Source organism: Cyanistes caeruleus, chromosome 5 (assembly GCF_971803275.1).
Source record: "Cyanistes caeruleus chromosome 5, bCyaCae1.hap1.1, whole genome shotgun sequence".
Taxonomy (NCBI): domain Eukaryota; kingdom Metazoa; phylum Chordata; class Aves; order Passeriformes; family Paridae; genus Cyanistes; species Cyanistes caeruleus.
Window position 1 is genome coordinate 59,857,117 of NC_141705.1, and position 18,936 is coordinate 59,876,052.

The window sequence follows — 18,936 nt, forward strand, 5'->3', positions numbered from 1 at the left end:
TTATGAGAAAATAACCAACTTCTGCCACAAATAGTCGCTAAGATGAAGAAGAGCTAATTCTATACATCTTTCCAGAGAGCATGTTTGTCTCATGAATAGGAGGATTTGTCACACTCAGTACTTCCTGAACTGCTCCAGTTCAATCCTGTTTACACAACTTACACTTTCCTGCAAAATATTTACTGCTCTTTCCCCAGAAATCAGAGAGTAGGGTGGATGAAAGACCAAGCTCTATGCTTGGACTGGTCTCTACTGGAAGATGCTCAATTGCAGAAGACCTGTTTGGCATCACTGAAATATGGATTAATAGCATGCCCCTTCCCCATCACTGTCTTTAATATCCTGTCCTTTATGAGTGACTTTCAGACTCACTTTATGTTATGCTCTCAGACAAGTGTTCCTTGGTTTGTGATTATATTTGCACTTATTTTCTCTATTGAGTTGATGCTGTCTACAAAAAAGATTGTGTACACACAGCCACTCCAGTGTAAGGCCCCATCCTTGCTGCTGCAAATAAACCTCTCCAAAAGCCGTGAGAGGACAATCCTCCCTCACACATGCATCCTCTTGTAACATAACTGAGGCTTCTGCTGCTTCAAGCACTGTTGCTGAGGAGATTTGTCATTTGAAGTTCAACAAAGCCAAGTTTAAGGTTGTGCACCTGGGTCAGGGCAATCCCAAACACAATTAGAGGCTGGGCAGCAAAGGGATTGAGAGAATCCCTGAGGAGAAGGACTGGGGGTGTTAGTGGATGAGAAGTTCAGAATGACCCAGCAATGTGCACTGGCAGCCCAGAAACCAGAGGTGTCCTGGGCTTTATCAAAAGTGTAACAAAGTTGCTGACTCAGATCTCAGTTTCAAGGTTCAGTTAGTCATCAGTTGACTTTGCACAAATATACAGCTTGCATTTCAGTACCAGCTAAAGCCCATGAAGTCTGCCTGGGAAAACACAACAGATTCTCCCTGCCTTTCACCCTCATCTTTCCCCTTCTTTAACTTCTTCTGCTGAGAGAAATGCATGATAAACATGTTGTTGCACTTCTTACATATTCATTTTCCTCAGTTGTAAGTGTCAACAATAAGACACAAATACCACAAGCATCTCTGATGTCTTGATGGTACCTGATTGCTTGGTTAGAACTCTTCCCTGTTTTATAGGTTAATAAAGATGAACTGATGGAGATATTCATCGCACACAGACACCCAGACCATGAAATAGGAGCATAGATACAGCCTCAGTTACTCAGGAACCAATGATGAAAGGGCACAGACAGTTAAAACAGACAGGGGACAGTGACAGAAAACTTACTTGATTATTTTAATTTCCTAAACAATGTGAGATCAGAATGGGTCTTTAAACTTCATATGCTCCAGCATTTGTCTGAAGCCATTATCTCATCCAGAGCTCTCACCTCTTTGCAAGCCAAAGAGACTCTACTACAAAAATAGTGAGATCTAATCAGAATTTATTGCTTCTGGTATTAACACTGCCATGGGGGTTTTTATCTTTTTTATTAAATTTACAAACTTGAGCATCCATATTTGGGATCAAAAGGTGATTTCTGGACCCTGCGCAGGATACTAGGCTGGATTTTTCATACAATAAAAAACCTTTTCTTGTAATTTGTTTGAAAAAATAGGTGACTTTTCATTACTGAAACAGGGCAAGTTAACTTTTCCTCAGATTATATTCAGAATTGATAATCTCTTTATATAGGAGGGAGCAAGTCCCTACACCTGGACCTCTAGCTACAGCTTCACTGCAATCGTACAGAGTAATCTTATCACTTCTCTAGGGGACAGAACTAGGATTGCCTACAGAGGAGAAAACTGAAATTTAGGGAAATTAATTTGGCAGCACTAAATCACAAATGCCTCATATTGCTTAATAAGCATGGCTGTATGTGACTCAGTTGCTCCTCAGGGCACTTCATGCAAACAGTTCAAACTTCAGGAGAACATCTATTGATTTACACCTGCATAGAAAAGCATCAGATTTTCTGACTAGATTGTCTCATAGTGCCAGGTCCAGTCCAGGAGTCACATGTTGATTACTGTAATGGTATATTTTTCAATAGTATTGAAAAAATATAAATGATTGTCTTTTTTTTTTTTAGATTGAGAAACATGAGAATATCCCAGATTCATAATAATAGCTAAGGAGCCTAGAAGTCTTTCTGCTGAGGTTTTTTTTAGATGTTACCTGAGATCCCTCATTTTAACTTTATTAAATTGCAAATATTTCCCACTAAGAAGCAACATAACTTGGGCAAATAGTAATAATTTTTCCTAATTTCTGGGTGTTTAGTCTGACTTGTATCACCAGTTTTCTCTTTTTCAGCCTTTTCTGTTTACTGAAAGAAGTCTGTATTGCTGCTCAGCTCCTTCATTTTACAATCACAATACACTTAACAAAAAAATCTCACATATTAATAGCAGTAACAGCCATGACAATAAATCACGAGGTTTCCTAGTTGACCTGGGGAGTGTGGACCTGTAAGGCAGACATTTGCAGCAAATTTCTTAATTCCTGCACTCTTCTAAATGAATAAAGTTATTATTTTAAATAAAGAAGTGAGCAACAAAATAAAATGGAAACAGAAACTGTTGGTTTCTTTGGTCTTTTTAAATTTTTAAAGATACCTGTTTTATTGAGGGCCTATAAAGAAACACCAAGTAGCACAAGTTGGCAGTGACATATCAAGGTAAAATAATGGCAAAATATCATTACATTGCCATCTGGTGACAGTAAAATGGTTTCTTGAAATAGCCTGATGATATCACCTCTGCTATTGTGAGAGCTATATACATACCCATACTGCACCAACAGCAATTAAAATAGTTCTGCATTCACAGCTGAGCATGTCTGCAGGGATAACTTCTATATAGAAATCTTCTCTTTGGTCACTGCACATCCCTTCTTTGAATGCTCACCCAGTTTTTTTCAAGTGCTAGCAAATCCTTGGGGGCAAAAATGGCCCAATATTTTACATATATATGTATACATACATTTATATAAACACAGGTGTGTGTGTGTGTATGGTATGTGTGCATACATACAAGACACCCCCTTGTTTCCATTAAAGAGATAAGCAACTGGCACCACGGAAGCCTGGGTTCAATCCCTCCATATTTTACATTGGAAACAGAGGCCCCCAGGAGATATGGGCCTTACATCCAGGAGCAGTAGCCACTTTCCAGTTCAGCTGGCCATGTGAGATGGCACCCACCACTTGCCTGACTGAAGCTCACTGTGAGGTGAGGTACATCAACAATCCCTGCTGTGTCCTCAGGACCACATCCTGGATCCCATTCCAAAGGCCACCATGACCAGCAGGAACCTCTTCAGGCACTGGTTCAGGTCCTTCTCAAGCCCTTTGAATTCAGCTTTCCTACCCACATAGACACAACTGACACCACAGTGTTTCCTTACATCAGGCCCCTAAAGAAATTTAAACCTGTCACCCAAACCCAGACAAATAAAAGATTCAGACTTCAGTGATAACACAATTAAGGTTTCTCCAAAGTGGCTGTCATCCCCTAATGTGTATTTAGACAAGTAGCAAAAGCCCAGATGCATTATGGGATGATAAAACTCACCTTGGAGGGACTTAATGCTTAATTAAAAGGACGAACACTGCAATAAATGCACTAATGAGATAAAATCACACTAATTCCTAAATCTTATGGAGCCAAAGTGTCAGTCTGAGTTTTAATTAATAGAGTCTTATATGGGTTTCTCAGAAATAATAATAAAACATTGAAGTAGTAAATCATATCTGAAATTTGTCACAAACTTCTTTTAAATCCTACAGATTTGTTATTTAGGTTTGCAGAATTCCAAAGATGACTAGCCCTTTTTTAATGCTACTGCAATACTTTTAAATTATAAAATAGTTTTATTGCTAGTTTAGCCCAACACTTTACATGAAATGTTTTCCAACACTCCTTTTTCTCCCCTTCCTGTTTCCTTGATCCCTGACAAATACTGAGCCACTCCATAGCACTCAAACATTAAGCTATACACGGTCCAGAGCTTCCAATATTTCTCCTGGAAATGTGCTATTTTTATCTTCATGAACCTAAACCCCGCAAACCCAAGAAATTATGCTTTCTTTCCAGCCCAAGGGTGAGCTGTGTTTGGTGGAACCTACCACAACGTGCCTTTCTGCTGTGTTCATGACTGAAATGCAGCCCAGTCAACAGCCCACCTTCTCACCAGCTCCAGTGCGTTTGGAATAAACCAGTTGGCCATTGGTTCACAAGGTTAGTTTGTGGCCATCTCTGTGCAGCTCCTTGCCTTATTTTCTGGTAAAACTGACCCTGTAATGCATTGTTTTCAGCCCCTCCAAATGGTACTGGGGATCAGGTCAGCTGTCTTGCATCTGCTCTATTATTTTTTCCTGTAATTTTTCCTCCTTTTCATGATGCTCTGAGGAGATTCCTGAGGTGGCTGTTACCCACGAGTTGAAGGGTCAGCTCATCTTTCTCAGGTAGGGATTGTTTATACCATTAAACATGGACATTAAGCCTGGCAGGTGGACCAGGGTGTGCACACCAGGCAGGCAAGGAGAATGCCAAGGGCTCTGGACCCCCAGTGTCACCTCCATGTACCTAACATTAGGCTTTATCACCCTCTAGTGGGCTACGTACAGAGCTTTACCATCCCAACGGTGACATCCTGCCCCAGGACCTCTGAAGAGCTTTAACTTTGGGAGTCAGAGTTTTCTGTTTCATCTGCCCGCGGATGACTCAAGCTCTTGGCGCTTGCAAGTCTCTTCTCTTATATTTTCTTTTCTCAAAGAAAAAGCCCCATGGACATACAGAAAAAAACCCAACCAAAAAAAAAGGAACCTAACAAACCAACCCCAAATAAACACAATCCCCTCAAACAAGGACACCCCCAAAAAAAACACAGCCTGCAAACAGTCCGTGAAGCTGCAATGAAGAAACACTAAAATTATGTCAGTGTACAGTGGCAGAAGGTATGAGAGTAAGTCAGCATGAAACTTTTATGTATGTATTTATGCATTATACATGTAGTACTCAGCAAATCTGTATTAATTTGCAAAAGAGAGAAATAAATATTAATATACACATTGCACATAATAAGCAGATTTTGACCTAATTTTTGCCTATTAACACACAAAATGTGCAGCCCTGCTCATTACTTGATGCCCCGAAATGTATTTAAGGGGCTAGGATATTATGAACACCTAGAAGGAAAATACAAACAAGATTTTGTCTCCTAAAATAAATGCATCTGCAGAGTTCCCCAAATAATTTTCTCATCTTTAAAAGTATTTTTTTTAATTCCTGTCTACTGGCACATTAAGACTGTACATTTTTAAAATACAGCTTTAGGTCTAAATCCTCTTTTTGAGTATCTAGGTGTGATGAGAAACCTTTTCCTTTTTGTCTTTCATGTGTGTAGGTGGAAAGGCCTGATTTTTTGGGGACAACTTCTTTAGGTAAAAATACTTTGCTGAAACACCTTCAGCTATTACAAAGGCATTCTTTTCTGATTATCTTTTTTTCCACAGCCAGTGAGCAGTGAACACTAAGACAGAGTTTAGGGCTACCAGGTTATACAGTTCTTTGCAGCACAACAGTTGTTGTTTTTCCCACCCCTGTTTCCCCAGGCCAATATAAACATGCACTGCCAAGAAAATTGGCAGTAAAAACACTAAGCCTTTTTGCCTTGGAAGTGTAAGAATAATAAAAAAAAAAAAGAGTTGGTAAGTGGGATCTATTAACATCATTTCAAGATTAGCAAATGAACCAAAGCTGGACAGCTTTCTATTTAAAATCTACCTTCCAGACTAACTAAACAAGGCGTTTCTTTCTGGTCCTGTTTCACATTGTTATATACTAGCAATAAAACAGCAACTGGAAGCTCCATTTATGGATTGAATCCACAGGCTGCCAACACAAAATAATCATCTATACTCTGAAGTTGAAGTACTTGTGACCTAAAAAAACCTGATGAGATTTCTAAATTTCCCTCTTTCATGATGGCAGACATCCCATGAATTAGAGCAAATCTCACATTTCCACTGCACATCTTCTAGACCCTTTCTTAGGCTCACAGCGAGAGAATCAGTACAGAGCGTTTCCCACCTCTAAATCTACACTAAACCTACACTAAGTTAGGTAAATCTACCCAAGACTGCCCAACCAAGGCACAGAGTGGATGAACCAGAAAGGAGCAGCAGTGTGGAAAGATGCCCCTGTTCCTTCCAGCCTCCTGCCATCTCTCCATGTGACATCGCAGCCCTTGCTCCTGGCTGTGAAAGCAAGGCAGACACAGCGTTTGACTTTATAACACCACAGCCAAATCAAATGCACAGCCACTGCTTCCTCAGATGTCTATATTTCATTTAAACTGGGATAAAGCAAAGAAACTGGAATATTGTCTCATCATGCATTCTAAATCAGCCAGGGTAGAAAATAATGGGGAGTTAATCAGATCACTGAAACTCTAATTCACTTAGTATTGATCAGGCAGATTCCTAATGGGACGGCAGACCAATTTCAAATTACAGTAAGCTGACTTATCCTGGAATACCAATGACCAGTTCCTGAGAGGAGCCGGGACAGACCGGGGGCTCTCCTCTCATTATGGCACATGCTTGACTGAATGCATCAATGTATAATATGATGTGGCATTTGGCCAGTTAATAGGAGATTGATGAAAGGGGCAGTTTTGAAAGCAGAAATCTCACTTGAATAAATGTGGGATGAAGTACACAGAGCCTTAGAAACAATTATAAAAAAAAGGAAGATGGGAGCTAATGGAAGGTAATACAATTAAACCAGGCTTTTCATTATATTAATCAGAGGCTTCATCACTGAAATCTAATACATGGTGCATTTAACTCTTCACTGGCTTTATTTATAATTTATTTAGAAAACACTTTGAGCTATGACCATGGTGTCACAGACACTCTGTCCTGAAGAGGAAGCCTGCAAGCAGAGGCAGCCAGGGAAGAGTTACCATCATTTACATTGTGCTTCCAGGTCAGAAATCCTTCCTCAACAAACAAATCCTGGTGTCTGTGCAGTGACAGGATTAAAGGGCTGCACTTCTGGTGGTTTCTTCTGCTTGTTGGAGGTACTGGGGAAAAATGGTACCTCAGTTGCTCTTCAGAGCAAAGGATGCCCAGCCATGTAGGGTTCCATGTAGTGATTTTCTGAACACATCCATACAGAAGTTCATTAATCTGTGTGATGGCTCCTTACAGCCTCCCAGCTTTTACCATGTAAGAGCCTACCTCTTGTCATGTGCTGCACAAGGTCTGTGTCATCCATTATATGACTGGCAGTATTTCCAGACAAGGGTTTGTCCTTCCCCTCCCCACAGAAAAAAAAACCCAAAACAAAAACAGAACAAGAGTAATCCAAGCTGGAACTGTGCCAGGCTTCTAACACAGAGGAGGATCTACAGTGTGTTCTCCCTTCTGGAACGGAATTTAACTTGCTGATCTGCTCTGGGTGTAAAGGTGGAAGTGTAGATGTGGAAAACACATCACATGCATATTTATATATGTATATATATAAACACACAGACCACTTGAGATGTAGCAGCACAATGTACTATACTTCTTCATGATGAACTTAATGGTTACAATTAATTTTTTTTATTTTAATCCGACATTTTCACTTGTTTACAGTCACCTCTAAACTTATAGAGCTTAAATATTTTATGGCTTGCCCTAAAACTGGTAAAATCAAAGGAAAAGAATTTGAGGCTACTCTAGAACTAAAGTCTGCCTTTAAAGGAAACCAAAACAAACACTCTTCTGGAGGGGCTGCTACACCCCTCTTCTTGAAGTTATGTGGTAACCCACAAAATCCCCTGGTTGATGTGGCACAACAGGAGTCTGCCTGTTTTTCCCTGACCCTGTTATATGATGTGTTTCCAGCTCTCATTCCAGAATGAGACTAAAAGTACACAGGACCACAGTCAGGCAAGGCAGAACAGTTGCATCACAAATGTGCTTATTTTCTGGAGCACAAGAACCCAGAGAGGGTAGGGAGTTTGCCATAGCGATGGGTGCAGTGACAGAGATGGAGGAGCACTGAGGGCCTTTAGACAGGAAATCAGAATTTCTCCACAGCCCTTCTGTTCCCATCTGCTGCTTTGGCCCATATACCTCTCCAACTCCTAATCCCTACCTCCTCCTAATCCTGTACCAGCCTCCCCTGATGAGGTGCTAAAGAATTGCTAAAATCTGGTCCTTAAAGACACCAAACATCTGGGACTGTCTGGAATCAAATTGCCTGTGGTTGAGTGTTGCAGTGAGGGTGGCTATGACAAACCTTTTGGTCTCTGACTTCAGGGCAGAGGGTGGCAAAAATAAATAGCAGTGGGAACGATGGTTGGAACCAGGAAAATAACCCTTTAATAAGGACTAAAAGAAAATAGAGATGATGCCCAAAAGCCAAACACAGTAACCCAGGGAACTCCATGGGGGGCAACCAACCAAAGACAAGAACAAAGAAAGGTACAACAATATATAACTTTAGGGGAGGGACATTCTGGAAACAAAACCTTATAAGGAACACAACTAATCAATAGGAGAAGAGAACTTGGACCACTTAATATAAGAATCTCAAAAGCTTCTGGGAGCTTCTGGGAGCTTCTGGGAGGAAAACTCAGGCTCGTCCCGAGTTAAATAAATGTTTCCCAGGGCTTAAAACTGAGGCTCGGCTTATCAGGGATGAAATCTGACTGACCCTGAGTTTTAGTCTGACTCCCACAGTTTAGTTCTGAAAAACTATGTGAGAGCGAAAGGTTGCTGTCACAGCACCGGCACAAAGGGCAGAGGTCCAGCTGTGCTGCAGCAGGTTTTTGTGGAGGCGCAGGCATAAGAGACTTGTCTGTGCCGGGAATAGCTCTGATTGCTTTTGGCATTGTGTTTGATGCCAGGTTCCCCCAAGTAGAGGAACTGTGAAGCAAAGCTAATGGGGCAGTTGTCCTCAGAGTAGTATGTCGTAATAAATCCATTTGTGGAATCATGAGGCTGGCAAGTCATTAACAAACAGCAGCTTCCACTTAACCTAACCCACAGCAAGACCTCATACCAAATTACCATCAACATACTTGCTGTTTACATAAATCCCTTCCTACAGTGCATTTCCCATGTCTTTTTAAGCAATCCAGATAAAATCCTACCTACAGTCCAACACCAGCCACCCACTGGCAGCTGCCAACCCCGAGAACACAGCCTCAAAAAAAGAGAAGATGTAAATGTGCACTTGATCCAACTTGACCTTCTCTTTGGTTATGCTGCTACCTGACAACTATCCTGAACATAACATGGAAGACAGCGCTCAGAACACTCCAGGTATGGGAAAGTCAATTGTCATAGTCTTAAGAGCTGTTTTACAGGACAAAAGCCTTCTGTTCACAGAGGGAAATAATAGAAGGAACATCACTTCTGCACTCACATCCAGCCTAACATGAAGATCCATACGGTTTTCCCCCAAGGTGAGATTTGACTCTAGCAAAAAGGCTTTCACTTAGAATTCAGGGTTAGAAATTGCCATTTTTAAGAGGATAATAAAGTTCTTCACTTCAAATTAAAAAGGCATTTACTCATTTCCACTGTATTTTTCAAGATTTTTACTTGTATTTCTTCCTCTCCTTCCATCCCCTTTGTTATTTTCTGAATTTCTCAAGTAATTTACAAATATACATGAAGGCATATGCATCTGGTGATTGTTTTCCATAAAACATTAGAGAGATGCATTCAGAACTGCTCAGCAATAGACAAATTCCTTCTACCTGCAGGCAGAGTACCAGGGTGAATGGAACTCTGCTAATGCTGACAATTTTTTAAATAACTAACCATTAATGAAACAGGTTTCCAAAAGCTCTGCTCCGAAGAGATTGAGACATGTAATGTTGCTGAATCCTCTTGCCTAGCTAAGTTTGGGATAGAGAAACGTCCAGCCATGGACACCAAGACTGTTTCGTTGCCTGGATTCAGACAACCAAATATGTGAGAAGCTTTGCATATGTACTCAAAGAGGAAAGAGAACATTAAGGCATGTACAAGACAGGCACACCCTTTGCAGCTGTTTTCTAACCTCATGGAGTTCTTAATGGAAAACTGGATTTTAGAAGGAATGACAGCAAAGCGGGAAATTGTAACATAATGTGGCACTTACTTTTGGAGTTCCATTTATTCCCTGCCAGCTCAGTACAGATTGTGCATCACCACTGGCTGTTTCACTACTTGGAGCAGACAGCCACAAGCCTCAAAATACCTCTGATTTACCAGAGAGGATTCAGAAACAAAAATAGCAAGACATGCACGGAGGAGGGCTGTCCTTTGGCTCTTTTGGCAAGCTTTGCTATAAAGGAACAGATCCTGCCAAAACAAACATCTCCACCCACTCCCAGCAGGAAAAGTAAGAAAGAAGTCTTTACTGAAGGCAGACTTTTCCTACAGTAAGACTGACCTTTTAGTCTGCAATTGATGGGCTACAAGAAAGGTTGAAGAGAATGCCACTGCATTTAGAGGGTTTCACGGCATCCTCATAAACTTAACTGAGGATATTGATCGGTCTGCTCCAGGAAGCCCTGGTGGAGATGCAGTGTTCAGCTGATGCTGACTCTTTTTCATAAGGCTATATACATCAGCTAGAAAACGTTATTGAGAGAAGCTTTAGCAAGGTAGAGGTGTTTTCAAGACTGCATAACCACAGATAATATCCGGAATCTGACCTAGCACTGGTCAGTGCTGAAAAGGAAAAACACCAGACCACTACAGTTAGCCATCTGCTGCTCATAATCATGACTAAATACCAACAAGGAACAAAGGGAATAAATATTTCAGCCTCGGAAACAGCATGAGATTTTTTTTTCCCTTTGTCACAAACTAATCTGTGCAGAAGGGGAAGCATTTTAATGTTTTACAAAGCCATCCAAGTTGTCCCTGAATTAAAAAATAGGTATTTTTCCTGGGTGAAGCCTAGTGCTGATTCATAAGACCAACCATCTAAAATAACTTGAATGGTCACAAGTGACCCACAGATCAAACTTATCATAATGTGAACCAACAATTCTCAAATTGCTCATTTAAATTGGGGGAGGGGGAAGACATCAAGAAAGCTTCCCTTTCTTTCCATCCTGCCCACTACACAGGGAGCAGGTATGAGACAGTTATCAGATTTCATCTTGCCACATCTCAATGACCAGTTCACTCACTGGTTTTGCAGGTACACAACACTGAAATCTCTGCAGGAAGGAAGCAACTGCTCCCACAAGGTCTTGAACAGTATCAAAGATCATGGTTTATGCAGATTATACATGGCTAAGTGAAGCTTTAATCAGGAGTCAAAAAGGAGTAGCAACAAGCTTTCAAAGCACATGTTTGCTTGGAAAAGGGGTTGTTTTTATGGCCAATTTCATAGTTTATATCCTGTGAGAGCACAGCTGTGGTGGCAGGGTATCTGAGGTAGAGTTGTGCTTTTTCGTGGGTACTTTGAGGGGTACTGTGTTGTGATGTATTGCATCCCTGCCTTTGATCTGTTCCTTTCCTTGTACCAAGCACCTACTTTTATTTCATCCACTGTTTACATGTTATCTTACAAAAAGGTATTTGTGGGATGACAAACTGATTTCAAACCTCTCTAAGGTCTAATCCTGCTGCAGGTGATGAACTTTCGGATTTTTAAAACATATCCCACTATTTTATCTGAAGAGGAGTGTTTTGCATTTTCCCTTACCACATGACTGCAGAAGCTAATATCTAAGATGCTCAAGTGGAATTAGGGCAAGGGCAAAAGTCAGTGAAGTGCCACCTATCAGATAAAAAGAAAGAAAAGCCATGTCCATTTTCAAGCAATCTGTAATTTTGCTTGATATTTCTGAGCACTTGGCGTCCCCCACCAGCCCCTGTCTCATTTTAAGTCAGTCTGTGCTCATGCTTTCCATCATCTGTCTTCATCTCTCATCTTGATGCAACAAATATGTACACTTGCAACTAAATGTTTCAGTGGGACAGATTTCCAATCTTGAACTTAACTACCCAAATTTATCTATGCCTCTTGGATAATTTTATGTAAACAGATGATGGAAGAAATATGACTTTCTCCCCAGTTAGGCTGAGCACATTGTACTGCAACAACAGAGTCCTGAGCATGCCAGATGTACGTCAGCTGAAAAACACACAGATACATCAATTGCCACTGCCTCCCACTACCTACATCCAGGCACACTCACATCCAAGTATTGATTTCCAGAATTTCTCCAAGGAATGCCAAAATAATAAACAAAAAATAAATCAAAAGCAAAAGCCTCTTTCCATTATGTATTAAATATCCTTCCATGAAGTTAGAACAAATAGGAGATGTATATAGAGTGCAATGGAGACATAAATCTACTGTCGTAGTAATCGATTTCTGCCTTGTTCTTTTATTTCCAGTAAATAATGATCTTCAGATCTTTCATGGTGGCACTACTGTAAAGTCTGCTAAGGGAACACAGGCAGTGTTTCATCTTTGATATAACCACCAATAACACCACTCTAAAATCATTACACTCACTTATCCTGTAGTGCACTTGTAACAACATTTAGCAGAATCAAAGGAAATTTACAGAGGGTATCCCCTCTACTAACCTCCATCTAATCATGTATATGATCAATAACACATTTTGTATTGTTTAGCAGCGTGCAGAAGGTACAGATTTCTGCAGAAAATGATGTGGCTGTACATTTCTAGTCACTCTTCAGTATTCTAAAGAACAAAACAAGCAGCAGTCATGTCTGGTTAGGTCAATTATATTTAGAGATACTTCTTGTATGTAAATAAAAAGCAGAACCAGTCTTACTTTCACAAAAATATGCACAATTTTTTGTTGCTAGTGCTGTGCGAAACCTTTGTGTCCTCTTCTGCATTCAGTCATTGAATGCAGAATCATAGGATTTTGATTTGGTGTGTGATTAAATGAGGCTATCAAGCTATAAGCCACAGAGGAATTAATTAAACAGGAACCATGGGCTACTATTTACATCTTTAAAAAAAACGCTAAAACTCCAACACAAAAAGAAGGAATCTCAGAGTACCGAGAAAAAGAAAACTTAAATTTACTTTGAAGTCAGTACTGTAACCACCACACCTTCTAACAGTTGATTAAATACACACATTTCTTGACTTTGCACCAAATGAGAGCAAAATGTCAACCTTAGACATCAACCTTAACCAACAAGTTAATACAGCTAAGTTATAGGAAAAATCCTAAACTGTTTGTCTGTGATCTCATCAAATACCAGCCAGGAGAGCTGCTCATCATTCTAGCCACCATAAAGACGAGGTGAATCCATCTCATATGGCATCCATCTTGACATGGCAAGAAAAGAAACATCTCTGTTTGAGTCAGCCCACTTCACTGCTCAGCACAGAGAACAAGGCTAGGAAAGGTTTGTAGGTGGAATCATATCTTACATTAAACTGACGTGGTTGGGAGAAATATGTTAAATTTCAATATGCTCTGTATCTCAGATTCTTGTCAGACGAGGAGAAGGTGTCTTCTCCCTATCACAGTTATTTTTCCCACTTAAATCTGTTGATTAAAGATATTATTTCAAGTTACAAAGCCCAAAATGTACAAAAAGTACTTGGGGGTTTTACAGTGTTAGCATCCAACTCTGGACAGTGAATTTTTAGCTGAACTCATCCCCTAAACAAAGACAACACAATATGCTTGGTATTTAATTAACCAATATTCTACTTCTGCCATGTTGTTTCATAAAGTCTGAGCATTAATTTGGAAAACAAAATGTAAATAGCTTAATTTAAAAACTAATCAGCTCACACACCAAGGAGTGAATAGCTTTTTATACACAGGAGACTAGTTCCACTGACATGCAGCAGGCTGTTCCAGAGGTGCTCTTATCAGAGACACAATCTATCCTCTGCAACAACTATGGAAATACAGATATGCATAGAGCCAGCTTTGACGATAAAGCACTAGAATGGAGCTGAGCTGTGACAGCCAAGAAGCCCACCTGAAGTCTCAGCTACTTTTTGTTACCTGTTTTGTTTGATGTGCTCTGACTTCAGTTCCAGTGCAATTTCTCAAAGCAGCCCAGTGTTTTATACTTGTGCACTTCCACAGAAGAGATATTTGCCCTTCTCCTCAATTTCTTTGGCCAAGGCAGCAGTTGGGGCAGGACAAAGTGATGACTCTGGTGACAAGTCAGTTTGTTCTTCCAAATGCTTTTAACTGTAGGAACAGCAACTGACAGACAACCTGATAAGCCCTACATTCAGAGAAATCAGCTCTCCTCTATTAGGCCAGTATTGTAGTGAAGGGACCCATTGAAAACCTTGGAATTCCACATTAGCTGATCATACTTTTTACCATAATTGTCACAAACAGAATTTCTTTATAGGTTTTGGAATTTTCTTCTGAAACAAAGGAGACCTCAACATGCTTAGCAATCCTGAGACAAAAGGATTTACACATTAATTGTTAAAGAGATGTTTCCAAGTTCCAGTCTAAAACAGTTTATAAAGGTCATAAAAAATTAACTTATCTTGCTGACTGAAGCTTTTTTTTAATGCACTCCAAGTTACAAAGGAATCACAGCTGAAGCCTTTAGGCCAATGTTATACTATATTTTCCTCCCATTAGCAAGGACAGCAAATATCTACATTTGGATTTTGCCACAGCAACTGGCTCTGATTCATCACTCTTCATGACTGAATATAAAAGCACAGAGCTAGTTGGGTAGGTGTATTTTGTGTTTGTTTCATTGAATAACCTTGCAGCTGTTTCCCACAAGAATTTAATAAGAAAACTGCTGAGGCAAAAATCATTACACTTAGCCTGAACCAAGTTTTTTCTAAACTCTTAAAAACAGGATTCTGATTCAACATGCAAAAGATAACTTTAAAAGCTGGACAATACTTTGTCTGTAAGAAGAGACTGGTTACAGGGAATGCAATTCAATGGGCTGAACCACCACGTGAACTTGCACAGATCTATTAGATCCCACATGGTGAAGTTGATGGGGGGATTTTACATTTTTTTCTCTTTTTTTTTGTTCAAGATTCCCAACTTAGATTAAACGTATTAGAGATGACATCCCTAAACTACATTGTCATTCATATGAGAAAATTTGAAAGCAAGTCAGGCCTTACAAGGATGCTATTAAGGCTGTTATTTGAAGTAAATTGAATTCTCCCCATTTGTATTAAGAATGAGATCCTTGCTACTTTATCATATTACATTACTGGGTAGAGTGGATAAAACCAGAGGTTTTTCTACATTACCTTTTGAAGCTGAAATTTCTCCCCACTTTGATTAAAATAGATTCCCATGATCCATATTATTTACTATGCATTCAGTACAGACAAGGGTCACTATTAACATCCTCCCTTTTTGTCACCACAAAGACAAAAACAGAAATCCAGCATGGTCCTTATTCCCATAAGCATACCAGAAACCCCTCCATTGAACTTTGTTTTTATCCAAGATGAAGTCCTTAATCTCTGTTGAGGAACGGTTCTCTTGTTGGCCCTGACAAAAGGGTGCCACAAAAGTGGCAGATGCCAAACTCTTGTCTTTTGAAATGGGAGCAAAAACCCAGGAGATAAGCAGGATGTGGGGTAAGAACGGGAGCCTGGAAATGTACATGCATAGCTGGTGCCTGGAAGAATTTCAAAGGATTTGGTAAAATTGGTTTTTCAATATGACCATCCTTGTGGCTACATGCTCCCAATAATTGCAATAGCCACGTCCTTTATAAAGAAATCAAAATTTGTACATTGGTCGTTACTGCGTACAAGACTACCACGTGTGTTCAGGTACCACATTTATTAACTAGATAACTCATTTAAGCAATCTTAAAGCAACCAAAGTTGTATTTGTTCTTAAGTGGTCCTGTAAATCATGCAGTTGTGGATGCTGCTCAATGATCTTTTTTATGAAACAGAGAAAAACACACTTTTTGGAATAAAGTCTTCCAAGGTGACTGCTTGATCTCAGTGGGATCTATTTTTTTTTTTTTTAATTAAAGCATGAATGTATTCTATTAGACCAGATTGTCCCAGTTTCAGCTGAGATTGAGATTATTTTCTTTCTAGCAGCTGGTACAGTAGCTGTAGGTGTGTTTTGGATTTAGCAGGAGAATAATGTTGATAACACACTGATGTGTTGGCTTTGCTGAGTAGTGCTTGGCCTAAGTCAGTGACTTCTCTATTTCCCATGGTCAGCCAGCAAGGAAATGCACAAGAAGCCAAGAGGGATCATGGCCAGAGCAGCTGATATGAAGTGGCCAAAAGCTCTCCCAGAGAGCGTCATGCCCAGTATAAAAACAGTGAGGAACTAGCTGAGTAGGGCTGATTGCTGCTCAGGGACTATAAGCACAGTTCACAAGTGACACATCCTTCCTAGTACATTAATTAAATGGTACACTAACTAAAATAGTACAATACATTGTACAGCAATTAAATTTGTTAATGAAAATTTGACAGATATTTCCAGCGTGATTTATCTGGAGGGCACTTGTGGACAGACAGAAAATGTAAAAGTTAAAATATTGGTCTTCATACAGAATGACAGTCTATTTTTCTTTTTATCTACACCAAAAGTGCTTTGGGACCCCAAATTAAAATGCTGATTCCCAATTAAGCATGGCATGACACAAAGGCAACAGCCAGAGATGCTTAAGCTTAGGTAACAGATGAAATGTAATGAGGTTGTTACCTGCATATTTCACATACACTGGGGACTGTAAGAACATACCTACATAGCAATTCTGTCTACAAGTCCTGGCATTCAAACCTTTTCATACCATGAATCATCTATTAGTCCAAATATTACCCTATATCCTCATTTTATTCCTCACTGCTCAGGTCACATCCCTCTTGCAGATGCAACCTTTGCCAGCTACAGCAGTTATTTCAGTAAGCTAAGAACTCAAGGCTATAAAAAATGTGAAGATGAAGAGAAAAAGCACCTCTCAGATCATTCGTCTGTTTGAGAATATCTGGTTAACTTTCCAAATTCTATCACATAGATGATGACAATCAAAATAGTAAGTTGCCAAGGCTCCAATTCAGCAAAGCACTTAGGCAGGTGTGGAACTTAAAATACACTTTTAAAAGCATTCCCATCCATCAAAACACTTAACTTGTACTTAATACAGGAAAATGAGTAAGTCCTATTGACTTCCATAACATCAGTAAAGGATAATTAAATCAAAGTGAGCTGGTATATCAAGGTCATACTGCAGACTCTCTGACCAGTCAGGATGTTTTCAGCACGTTTCACAGTGAAAATGTAACAGATAGAAAATGTAGGTGGCTAACAGTAGTGTCACTTTAGACCTGTTTAGTAACTGCTCAGTGAAGGGCTTTGGAAACTGTTATTTGTATGTGCAACTGTCCATGTGGCAGCAGGAAAGTATCACATACATTACACAATTAACATTATTGTACAAGCAAGGAAAAAGTAAGGCAAAAAGCTTCAAGTCACCTGGAAATTCTTCTTTAGTGTATTATTAAGTCTAAAAAGTCTGTTGTCATTTTATAATTCAAGGTATGTGCCATACTCTTATTGAGAAACCGCTCAGACTATTCACTGAGTCTTTGCAGAAGTATGGCGAACGTTGTTTATTTCTATCTTTTGCACGCTTTTACAGGGTCTGACAGGGTCCGCAGGCTTAGCAAGATACTACTGGTTAATACATACTGTTTTACATTCTTTTCCCTGTACAAAAGGCTATTGTTTTTCTTTCATTCTTGCTGCTCCAGGACAGTTTCAAGGACACTACCTTTAATAGTGCTGCTTATACCAAAGGCTGGCTTGTGCAGCCAGGCTTTTACTAAAATATCATGCCCTCCTTCTGTTAAAATATTTTCTATATACTCTGGATCTTACCTTCATCTTATTCATCATCTTAAGACATTAACATCTGTTAATGTCTTAGGCTTATCAAGTTATCTTTATGCATCTCTAAATAATACTAATACATTTTACTTACCCATAACTCCGTTTACCAGACCTTATTTCAAAGAAAACAGACTTCGAAGTTGGTTAGTGTTGTATATACAACCCTCATAAGTGTCCTGTTTGTTTTACCATAAAAGTAACTATTGTTAGAGCACCAAAAGCAAGTATGCTACCAAATGCTTGAAAGTACAGCTCCCAAAAGCATCTAAAAAGCCCTTAGGATCTTCCTAAGATATGTAGTTTACTATAAATATACTTTTTCACTTATGTGTTTAAGTTCATCTCTCCAAGAGAGCTCTTCAGCTTTCCAAGAGAGTCTTTCTCAGCAGTGATATTTGAATATAGATTTCAGGCCTCCTAGTGAAATCTGGCCTAATGCTCCTTCTCAACACTTACAGCATTACTGTGCTGTTTTTGCATTAGTTGACATTTGGTGAGGGGGGAAGAAACCACCCACAGAAATTATTTTTCTTTAAGAAGCTGCTAAGAGCTTCCTCTATGCCTAGCAAAAAAACCCCAATATCTGGCTAGCTCTGAGAATTGACAACCTGTTGAACCATTTAGAAGCTGGGTCCACCTCTGTGAGATTCACGTTTTAAAGACGGGCAAGCTCCAGAAATGGCTCTCTTTGTTTCCGGCTTTTGAAAAGGTGACTGGGTGCCAGCCAGGCCGGCCCCATGCGGCCCAGCCGAGATTTTCTGTCCCCTGAGGGGCGGTGAGCGGCCGCCGGGGAGTCCGCTGGGCCTTGGCCCGGCAGAGCCTGCCAGTCCTTTTTCCAGAGGCACTGCCGGGCCATGCCAGCTGGGAGCTCTATCAGCACTGGGAACAGCCATGAGGCCGGGACCAACACCGGGAGTGACCCTGCGGTCGGCGCTGGGCATAGGCCCGAGGCCAGGAGCGGCCGCTGCCATCTCGTACTGGGACTGTGCAGTCGGAGTCAGCGCAACCAGGACTGCAGCACG

At 40.1% G+C, this 18,936-nt stretch overlaps 1 protein-coding gene across 2 annotated transcripts in view; it reads right to left on the bottom strand.

Moving 5' to 3' along the window:
- CDS1 (CDP-diacylglycerol synthase 1) overlaps window positions 1-18,936 on the bottom strand; it is a 249,811-nt gene that overhangs the window by 222,944 nt on the left and 7,931 nt on the right. The gene's annotated exons all lie outside the window — the stretch shown is intronic.